Consider the following 9,565-nt stretch of genomic DNA (forward strand, 5'->3'; position numbering starts at 1 on the left):
ATTTTGTCCTTTCTCGACCTCCATAGTGTAGGGGCCCCTAGGAGCCTCAAAGGTCACAGAGTCTCCGGTCAGCTTGTTGAATTCTGACCACACATTACATGGGACAATCTGTGTACAAAAAGCAAAATGATATATACACGATGCATTAATGCCAATAACACTAAAAACAAAATAGTGGTTACTAGTTTCATATAATTTATTACCGCCGCATGAAGAAAACTAGACTCGAAGTAGATGCCGAACAGCGTGCCAGTTGCAAGGCTGCTGGCGCACCTTGACTTGCATCGTCGACATGGTGGTGGTGGCGGTGGTGGCGCCATTTCCCTAAAGCAATATGATTAAAGGATTAACGATCCAAAAAGTAAACATAAAGTTTTCAATACACATCAGGTTTTGAATAATATACACATCAGGTTCACATCATAGAGAATACACATCAGGTTCACATGGCAAGCAAAATAACAACTAAATTGTAGTTCAGTTCAGACAATAACCTAATAGAGATCATGTAACCCAAGCAAAGCCTAATAATACGATAAATGGCATATTGCCATTATTGCGCAAGCAGACAAGCAAAAGTAGTTCAATCGAGAGAGAGAACCCATCTCTAAACCCTAGAACACTAGGCACCGCCGCTGCCGCCACTAAACAAAAGCCAAGGCAGGACGAGAGAGAGAACCCCTCTATAAACCCTAGAACACTAGGCACCGCCGCCGCCGCCACTGCTCCAGGGACAGCAGCCAAGGAAGAAGAAACCAAGCCTCCGCCCTTCTGCTGCCCTTAATCCCCCCTTGCTCAGGCCAGTTCACTCGCTCCCTTCTGCTGCCCTCAATCCCCCCTACCGCCTCTACCCGCTTCCTTTTCTGTCTCCTGGATTCGACCAAGTTTGACTGACCAAACTTGTGCATCTGGATTAGTTCCTCACCTAACCCCTCTCTCTACTCTCACCTAACCCCTCTCACCTAACCCCAGGCTGCTCTCGCTGGGCGGCCTTGCTGCTCTTCTAGGCCGTGCTCGGCGGCACCGACACCGACTACGTGTTCTACAAGGACGCCACTAAACCATCAACACACACTGCCTCTCCAGTCACATGCTAAAAATGGACAGAACCTGCACCAACTTGCCACCCTCTCCGCCATTCTCCTCCTCCTTCCCCTTCCCCTTCTCCCTGGCCCTCTGCTTGCCCGCCGCCGACTCCCTGCTCTCTCGCTGCTGCTCCTCCCACCGCGCGCTGTCTAGCAGCTCCCGCCGCCTCCTGTACCTCTCCTGCAGCGCTCCCGTAGCCCAACAAAAAGCCTATACTTCTCTCTCACCTAACCCCTCTCTCTAATCTCTCCCAATCACGCGAGGAAACAAGCCTGGAGCACGTCGCATCGAAGCGTGGAGCCACCATGCAATCCCTAAATCCCTTTCCCCCATGCGAAATCCCAAAACATGGCAAGCCACCGCGGCGAATCGATCGAAGCCTAGCTAGCTAGTGGTGGCGCACGCAGGGAGGAGGAGATCGAGGGGGACTTACGGGGCTAGAGCGTCGGAGGAGGCGAGAGGCGACCGCGCGTGGTGGTGGCGCATGGCGCCGTCGATGGGGGTGAGGCGGCCGGGGAGGAACCCTAACCGCGGCTGCAGCGTCGGGCGGAGGGGATCGATAATGTGAGAGTGAGGGGGTGGGGGCGCTTGGGCCGGTTTTCTTTTCATCTAGTAGTAGCGCTGGGTAGAGGCCGGTGCTACTGCTAAGCCCACCAGCTGTAGCGCCCGTTCGAAACAAATGCTACAGGTAAGTGGGCTACTGTTTTTGCGCTGCGGCCCATGTAACAGCAGCGCGGCCCAACCTAACAAACGTTGTTGTTATTTACTAGTAGTAACGTGTTTTCTACCCAGCGCTACTGGTAAGTACCAGTAGCGTGGGGTCATAAACAGGCGCTACTGGTAAACTTCTATCTATAAGCACTTTCCTAGTATTGCATGTTTGCCGTTCTTTTTGAAGTTTCCTTTCTTCCCTTTGCCCTTATTCTTGAAACTAGTGGTCTTGTTGACCATCAACACTTGATGCTCTTTCTTGATTTCTACCTCCGCAGCGATTAGCATTACGAAAAGCTCAGGAATTGTCTTATCCATCCCTTGCATATTATAGTTCATCACGAAGCTTTTGTAGCTTGGTGGCAGTGATTGAAGAACTTTGTCAATGACACTATCATCAGGAAGATTAACTCCCAGTTGAGTCAAGTGGTTGTGGTACCCAGACATTCTGAATATATGTTCACTGACAGAACTATTCTCCTCCATCTTGCAGCTATAGAACTTATTGGAGACTTCATATCTCTCAATTCGGACATTTGCTTGAAATATTAACTTCAACTCCTGGAACATCTCATATGCTCCATGACGTTCAAAACATCGCTGAAGTCCCGATTCTAAGCCATAAAGCATGGCACACTGAACTATCGTGTAGTCACCAGCTTTGCTCTGCCAGACGTTCATAACATCTGGTGTTGCTCCTGCAGCGGGCTTTGCACCTAGCGGTGCTTCTAGGACGTAATTCTTCTGTGCAGCAATGAGGATAATCCTCAAGTTATGGACCCAGTCCGTGTAGTTGCTATCATCATCTTTCAACTTAGTTTTCTCTAGGGACGCATTAAAATTTAAAGGAACAGTAGCACGGGCCATTTATCTACAACAACATAGACATGCAAAATACTATCACGTACAAAGTTTATGATAAATTAAAGTTCAGTTAATCATATTACTTAAGAACTCCCACTTAGATAGACATCCCTCTAGTCATCTAAATGATCACGTGATCCATATCAACTAAACCATGTCCGATCATCACGTGAGATGGAGAAGTTTTCAATGGTGAACATCACTATGTTGATCATATCTACTATATGATTCACGCTTGACCTTTCGGCCTTAGTGTTTCGAGGCCATATCTGCATATGCTAGGCTCGTCAAGTTTAACCTGAGTATTCTGCTTGTGCAAAACTGGCTTGCACCCGTTGTATGTGAACGTAGAGCATATCACACCCGATCATCACGTGTTGTCTCGGCACGACGAACTGTAGCAACAGTGCATACTCAGGGAGAACACTTATACCTTAAAATTTAGTGAGAGATCATCTTATAATGCTACCGCCATACTAAGCAAAATAAGATGCATAAAAGATAAACATCACATGTGATCAAAACAAGTGATATAATATGGCCAGCATCATCTTGTGCCTTTGATCTCCATCTCCAAAGCACCGTCATGATCACCATCGTCACCGGCTTGACACCTTGATCTCCAAAGAAGCATCATTGTCGTCTCGCCAACTATTGCTTCTACGACTATCGCTTCCGCTTAATGATAAAGTAAAGCAATTACATGGCGATTGCATTTCATATAATAAAGCGACAACCATATGGCTCCTGCCAGTTGCCGATAACTTTGTTACAAAACATGATCATCTCATACAACAATTTATATAATCATGTCTTGACCATATCACATCACAACATACCCTGCAAAAACAAGTTAGACATCCTCTACTTTGTTGTTCCAAGTTTTACGTGGCTGCTACGGGCTTAGCAAGAACCGTTCTTACCTACGCATCAAAACCACAGTGATTTTTCGTCAAGTATGCTGTTTTAGCCTTCAACAAGGACCGGGCGTAGTCACACTCGATTCAACTAAAGTTGGAGAAACAGACACCCACTAGTCACCTGTGTGCGAAGCACGTTGGTAGAACCAGTCTCATGAACGCGGTCATGTAATGTCGGTCTGGGCCGCTTCATCCAACAATACCGCCAAATTAAAGTATGAAATGCAGGTAAGCAGTATGACTATTATCGCCCACAACTCTTTTTGTTCTACTCGTGCATATAACATCTACGCATAGACCTGACTCAGATGCCACTGTTGGGGAATGCAGTATTTCAAAACAATTCCTACGATCACGCAAGATCTATCTAGGAGATGCATAGCAACGAGAGGGGCGAGTGTGTCTACGTATCCTTATAGACCAAAAGCGGAAGCATTTAGTAACGCGGATGATGTAGTCGAACGTCTTCACGATCCAACCGATCAAGTACCAAACGCACGGTACCTCCACGATCTTCACACGTTCAGCTCGGTGACGTCTGTGACGCCCAGATAATTAAGCTACAGTAACCCTCTACTAATGAGGCCACGTCACCACACACATTTACTGTTGGTATACTCACGTTGTTTCAAACCCTGTTCAAATTCTAATTTAAAATCAAGTCAAACTATAAAAGTTTTTAAATGGTAAATTACAAATGTGGGTTAGGTTGAAAATATTCACTAACAAATTTTCATGAAAGAATCTACATTTTTCAAAGTATTATAATGCCCCTAGACTATTATAAGGCCCCTAGACTATTTTAAAAATGGCCCATAAAGCTTTTATTGAAATAATATAATTTAAATAAATATGTAATCTAGACAAAAATATTGAAACTTGTTGGACTAGCCCAAAATATTACCTAATATTTATGTGCTAATTTGCACATTTAACATAATTCATTTGCAAGCTCTAATTAAAGAAAAGACAGGAAAGAGAAAATGGAAAAAAGGACCTAAACTACTGGAAACTTGGCCCATTAAACAAAAAGCGGCCCAGCCACCCCCACTCGTCATCTCCCTCTCGCTACAGGAGATAGGGGCGGGGGCGTGGCTGCCATCCGCCGGCGATGGTCGTGCGTGGCGATCATCCACACCCATTCCCCGACTACAAGTCGACCCCGCGACCTCCTTTGACCCCGCACCCAACCCTAGCCCTCGAGTAACCCCTCCCTCACTCTCTCGTTCCAGATCAAGCCGTTGACCAAAGCTCCGTCGCCGCCGCCGCCTTGTAGCCGTGCTCCGGGACCTCCCCGAGCCTCGTGGAGACTTCTAGGAGCTCCGCCCGCCTCATCTCCGTCGATTCCAAGCAGTAGATCAAGTGGGAGCGCCGGATCGCCGCCATCGAGGCATCTTCTCCACTCACGGCTGCGGCACCTCGCCATCGATTGCGTCGCCGTCGAGCCGTCCCCGGCCTCCCCGAGCGCGTCACCGAGCTCCGCGGTGAGCTGCGCTTCCCCCCTCGCCCCTTCTAGTTTTGCCATTGTAGATGTTTCGTCCGCGCTCGTCACGGCCACTAGAGCTCCGTGGTCGCAGCCACGCTCGTGGGCGCCCAGCCACCCATGGGCATGCCCCTGCCCGTCCATGTCTGTGCGCGCGCCGCATGCTCCAGCCGCGCGCGCCCTCGGCCTCTCCTGACCGCATGTAGGCGCCTGGCCGCGTCCTGGTCACCCCGGCCGTTGCCGCCGTCGCTAGCAGCCGCTGTCCGCGCGCGCGACGTCGTGCCCGGCGCTGCTCCCTGCTGCTGCTGCTTGCTTCGCTAGGCTGCTGCTGTGCCGCCGCTACTGCTGATGCCGCTGCGTACTGCTGCAAGCTACTGCTGCTGCCGCTGTGTATTCGTTGTTGCTGCCGCTCTTGGCCATGGCCGCTAGGCCCTTATACATGGCCGTGTGTGGCCGGCTATGTGCCTCTGGCCGGCCCTGTGTAGAGTGTCCGTGTAGTGTGTAGTGTGTGCGCGCCCAGATTTGATATAAAGCACTAATTCAAAGGATGTACAGAATGCTAGCTATGGCCTCTGCAAAACAATTAAGTGATGTTTAAAACTGAGGACTTAGCCAATTTTCAGGGATTCCAGAAAATATTTCGAAACTTTGGAAAATTGTAGAAATTCATCCGTAGCTCGGATCGAAAATCTTTGTACATGAAAGTTGCTCAGAACGACGAGACGGATCCGAATACGCGGTTCGTTCGTCCGCCACCTATCCCTAGAATAGAAAACATGCAACTTTTTCCCTCCGGTTCATCTACCCGAAAATGCGAAACACCGGGGATATTTTCCCGGATGTTTCCCCCCTTCACCGGTACCACCTCATACCGCGTTAGGGCACACCTAGCATCACGCTTTGTCATGTCATACATCGTCATGCATTTGTTTGCATTATATTTATTGTTTATTCCCCCTCTTGCCTCGCTAGACACCGAGACCGACGCCGCTGCTACCCAGTACGACTACGGTGTTGACGACCCCTCTCTCTTGCCAGAGCAACCAGGCAAGCCCCACCTTTGATCACCAGAAATCGCCTACTCTTCTCTCTACTTCTTGCATTAGAGTAGAGTAGCATGTTACTGCTTTTCGTTAATCCTATTCTGATGCATATCCTGTAATTGTTGCTACAACTGTTGATACCTTACCTGCAATCCTAAATGCTTAGTATGGGATGCTAGATTATCATCAGTGGCCCTACACTCTTGTTCGTCTGCCATGCTATACTACTGGGTCGTGATCACTTCGGGAGGTGATCACGGGCATATGCTATATACTTGATACTGTTACATTACTTATGATAATGTTCGGAGATGGGGGCTGAAGGGGCAGGTGGCTCCATCCCGGTAGAGGTGGGCCTGGGTTCCCGACGGCCCCCGGCTGTTACTTTGTGGCGGAGCGACAGGGCAGGTTGAGACCACCTAGGCGAGAGGTGGGCCTGGCCCTGGTCGGCGTTCGTGGATACTTAACACGTTTAACGAGATCTTGGTATTTGATCTGAGTCTGGCCACTGGCCTATACGCACTAACCATCTACGCGGGGACAGTTATGGGCACTCGACATCGTGGTATCAGCCGAAGCCTTCGTGACGTCAGCGACTGAGCGGCGCGCGCCGGGTTGGACCGCATAACGCAACTTCCTTTGTAATGGAGGTTGCTAGGTCTGCTCACCGGCCGCGTACGCAACGTGCAGGTGTGCAATGGGCGATGGGCCCAGACCCCTGCGCCATAGGATTTTGACCGTCGTGCTGACCTCTCTGTTGTGCCTAGGTAGGGCTGCGACGTGTTGATCTTTCGAGGCCGGGCATGACCCAGAAAAGTGTGTCCGGACAAAGGGGATCGAGCGTGTTGGGAAATGTGGTGCACCCCTGCAGGGAAGTTAATCTATTCGAATAGCCGTGATCTTCGGTAACAGGACGACTTAGAGTTGTACCTTGACCTTATGACAACTAGAACCGGATACTTAATAAAACACACCCTTCCAAGTGCCAGATACAATCGGTGATCGCTCTCTCACAGGGCGACGAGGGGAGGATCATCGGTTAGGATTATGCTACACGATGCTACTTGGTGAACTTATCATCTACTCTCTTCTCCTGCTGCAAGATGGAGGTTACCAGAAGCGTAGTCTTCGAAAGGATTAGCTATCCCCCTCTTATTCCGGTATTCTGCAGTTCAGTCCACATATGATACCCTTATTCCATTTGATATGAATGCATACATATGTAGTGTAGCTCCTTGCTTGCGAGTACTTTGGATGAGTACTCACGGTTGCTTTGCTCCCTCTTTTCCCCCTTTCTATACCCGATTGCTGCGACCAGACGTTGGAGCCCAGGAGCGAGACGCCACCGTTGACGACGACTACTACTCGGGAGGTGCCTACTACTACATGCAGCCCGCTGACGACGACCAGGAGTAGTTAGGAGGATCCCAAGCAGGAGGCCTGCACCTCTTTCGATCTGTATCCCAGTTTGTGCTAGCCTTCTTAAGGCAAACTTGTTTAACTTATGTCTGTACTCAGATATTGTTGCTTTCGCTGACTCGTTTATGATCGAGCTCTTGTATTCGAGCCTTCGAGGCCCCTGGCTTGTAATATGATGCTTGTATGACTTATTTTATTTGTAGAGTTGTGTTGTGATATCTTCCCGTGAGTCCCTGATCTTGATCGTACACGTTTGCGTGTATGATTAGTGTACGATTAAATTGCGGGCGTCACAACGTCCCCCTACTCTTGATCCAGCTGAGGCCGAGGGTGAGTTCCGTCAGCACGACGGCGTGTTGATGATGATGATGAAGTTACCGACGCAGGGCTTCGCCTAAGCACTACAACGATATGACCGAGGTGTGTAACTGTGGAGGGGGGCACCCACACGACTAAAGATCAACTTGTGTGTCTATGGGGTGCCCCCCTCCCCCGTATAGTAGGTTCCCCCCTTTCCTAGTCCTAGTAGGAGAAGAAGGAAGGAGAGGAAGAAGAGAAGGAAAGGGGGCCGACCTAGTCCAATTCGGTTTGGGCTAGGGGGGTGCATGCCACACCTTGGCCTGCCTCCTCTCTTCCACCATTAGGCCCATGAGTCCCAATAACTTCCTGGAGGGGGGGGGGGTCCGGTAACCCCCGGTACTCCGAAACGACCCGAACCATTCCGGTGTCCGAATGTAGCCTTCCAATATATGAATCTTTATGTCTCGACCATTTCGAGACTCCTATTCATGTCCGTTATCTCATCTGGGATTCCGAACAACCTTCGGTACATCAAATCACATAACTCATAATACATATCGTCATCTAACGTTAAGCGTGCGGACCCTACAGGTTCAAGAACTTTGTAGACGTGACCGAGACACATCTCCGGTCAATAACCAATAGCGGAACCTGGATGCTCATATTGGTTCCTACATATTCTATGAAGATCTTTATCGGTCAAACCGCACAACAACATATGATGTTCCCTTTATCATCGGTATGTTACTTGCCCGAGATTCGATCGTCGGTATCATCATACCTAGTTCAATCTCATCACCGGCAAGTATGTTTACTCGTTCCGTAATGCATCATCCCACAACTAACTCATTAGTCACATTGCTTCCAAGGCTTATAGTGATGTGCATTATCGAGAGGGCCCAGATATACCTCTCTGACAATCGGAGTGACAAATCCTAATCTCGATCTATGCCAACTCAACAAACACCATCAGAGACACCTGTAGAGCATCTTTATAATCACCCAGTTACATTGTGACGTCTGATAGCACACTAAGTGTTCCTCCGGTATTCGGGAGTTGCATAATCTCATAGTCATAGGAACATGTACAAGTCATGAAGAAAGCAATAGCAATCAACTAAACGATCATAGTGCTAAGCTAACGGATGGGTCTAGTCCATCACATCATTCTCTAATGATGTGATCCCATTCATCAAATGACAACACATGACCATGGTAGGAAACTTAACCATCTTTGATTAACGAGCTAGTCAAGTAGAGGCATACTAGGGACACTCTGTTTGTCTATGCATTCACACATGTACTAAGTTTCCGGTTAATAAAATTCTAGCATGAATAATAAACATTTATCATGATATAAGGAAATATAAATAACAACTTTATTATTGCCTTTAGGGCATATTTCCTTCAGAACCCTATTACAAAAATCAATATCTATTATCATTACTACAGTTGTATCACCATCTCTTCGCCAATTGATGTCTACTACACAACCTTCTTCTTGTAGACGTTGTTGGGCCTCCAAGTGCAGAGGTTTGTACGACAGTAGCAAAATTCCCGCAAGCGGATGACCTAAGGTTTATAAATCTGTGGGAGGCGTAGGATGAAGATGGTCTCTCTCAAACAACCCTGCAACCAAATAACAAAGAGTCTCTTGTGTCCCCAACACATCCAATACAATGGTAAATTGTATAGGTGCACTAGTTCGGCGAAGAGGTTGTGATACAAGTGCAATATGG

At 48.3% G+C, this 9,565-nt stretch overlaps 1 long non-coding RNA gene across 1 annotated transcript; it reads left to right on the top strand.

The window, feature by feature from the left end:
- The first annotated feature begins 4,579 nt into the window (after positions 1–4,579).
- LOC147960170 (uncharacterized) lies at positions 4,580–7,746 on the top strand. Its single transcript, XR_015611712.1, has 3 exons — positions 4,580–5,065; positions 6,037–6,111; positions 7,426–7,746. It is a non-coding gene; the product is annotated as an uncharacterized LOC147960170 (long non-coding RNA).
- The last annotated feature ends 1,819 nt before the right edge of the window (positions 7,747–9,565 follow it).

Source organism: Triticum urartu, chromosome 7A (genome assembly GCF_056163025.1).
Source record: "Triticum urartu cultivar PI428250 chromosome 7A, HENAU_Tu73, whole genome shotgun sequence".
Taxonomy (NCBI): Eukaryota; Viridiplantae; Streptophyta; class Magnoliopsida; order Poales; family Poaceae; genus Triticum; species Triticum urartu.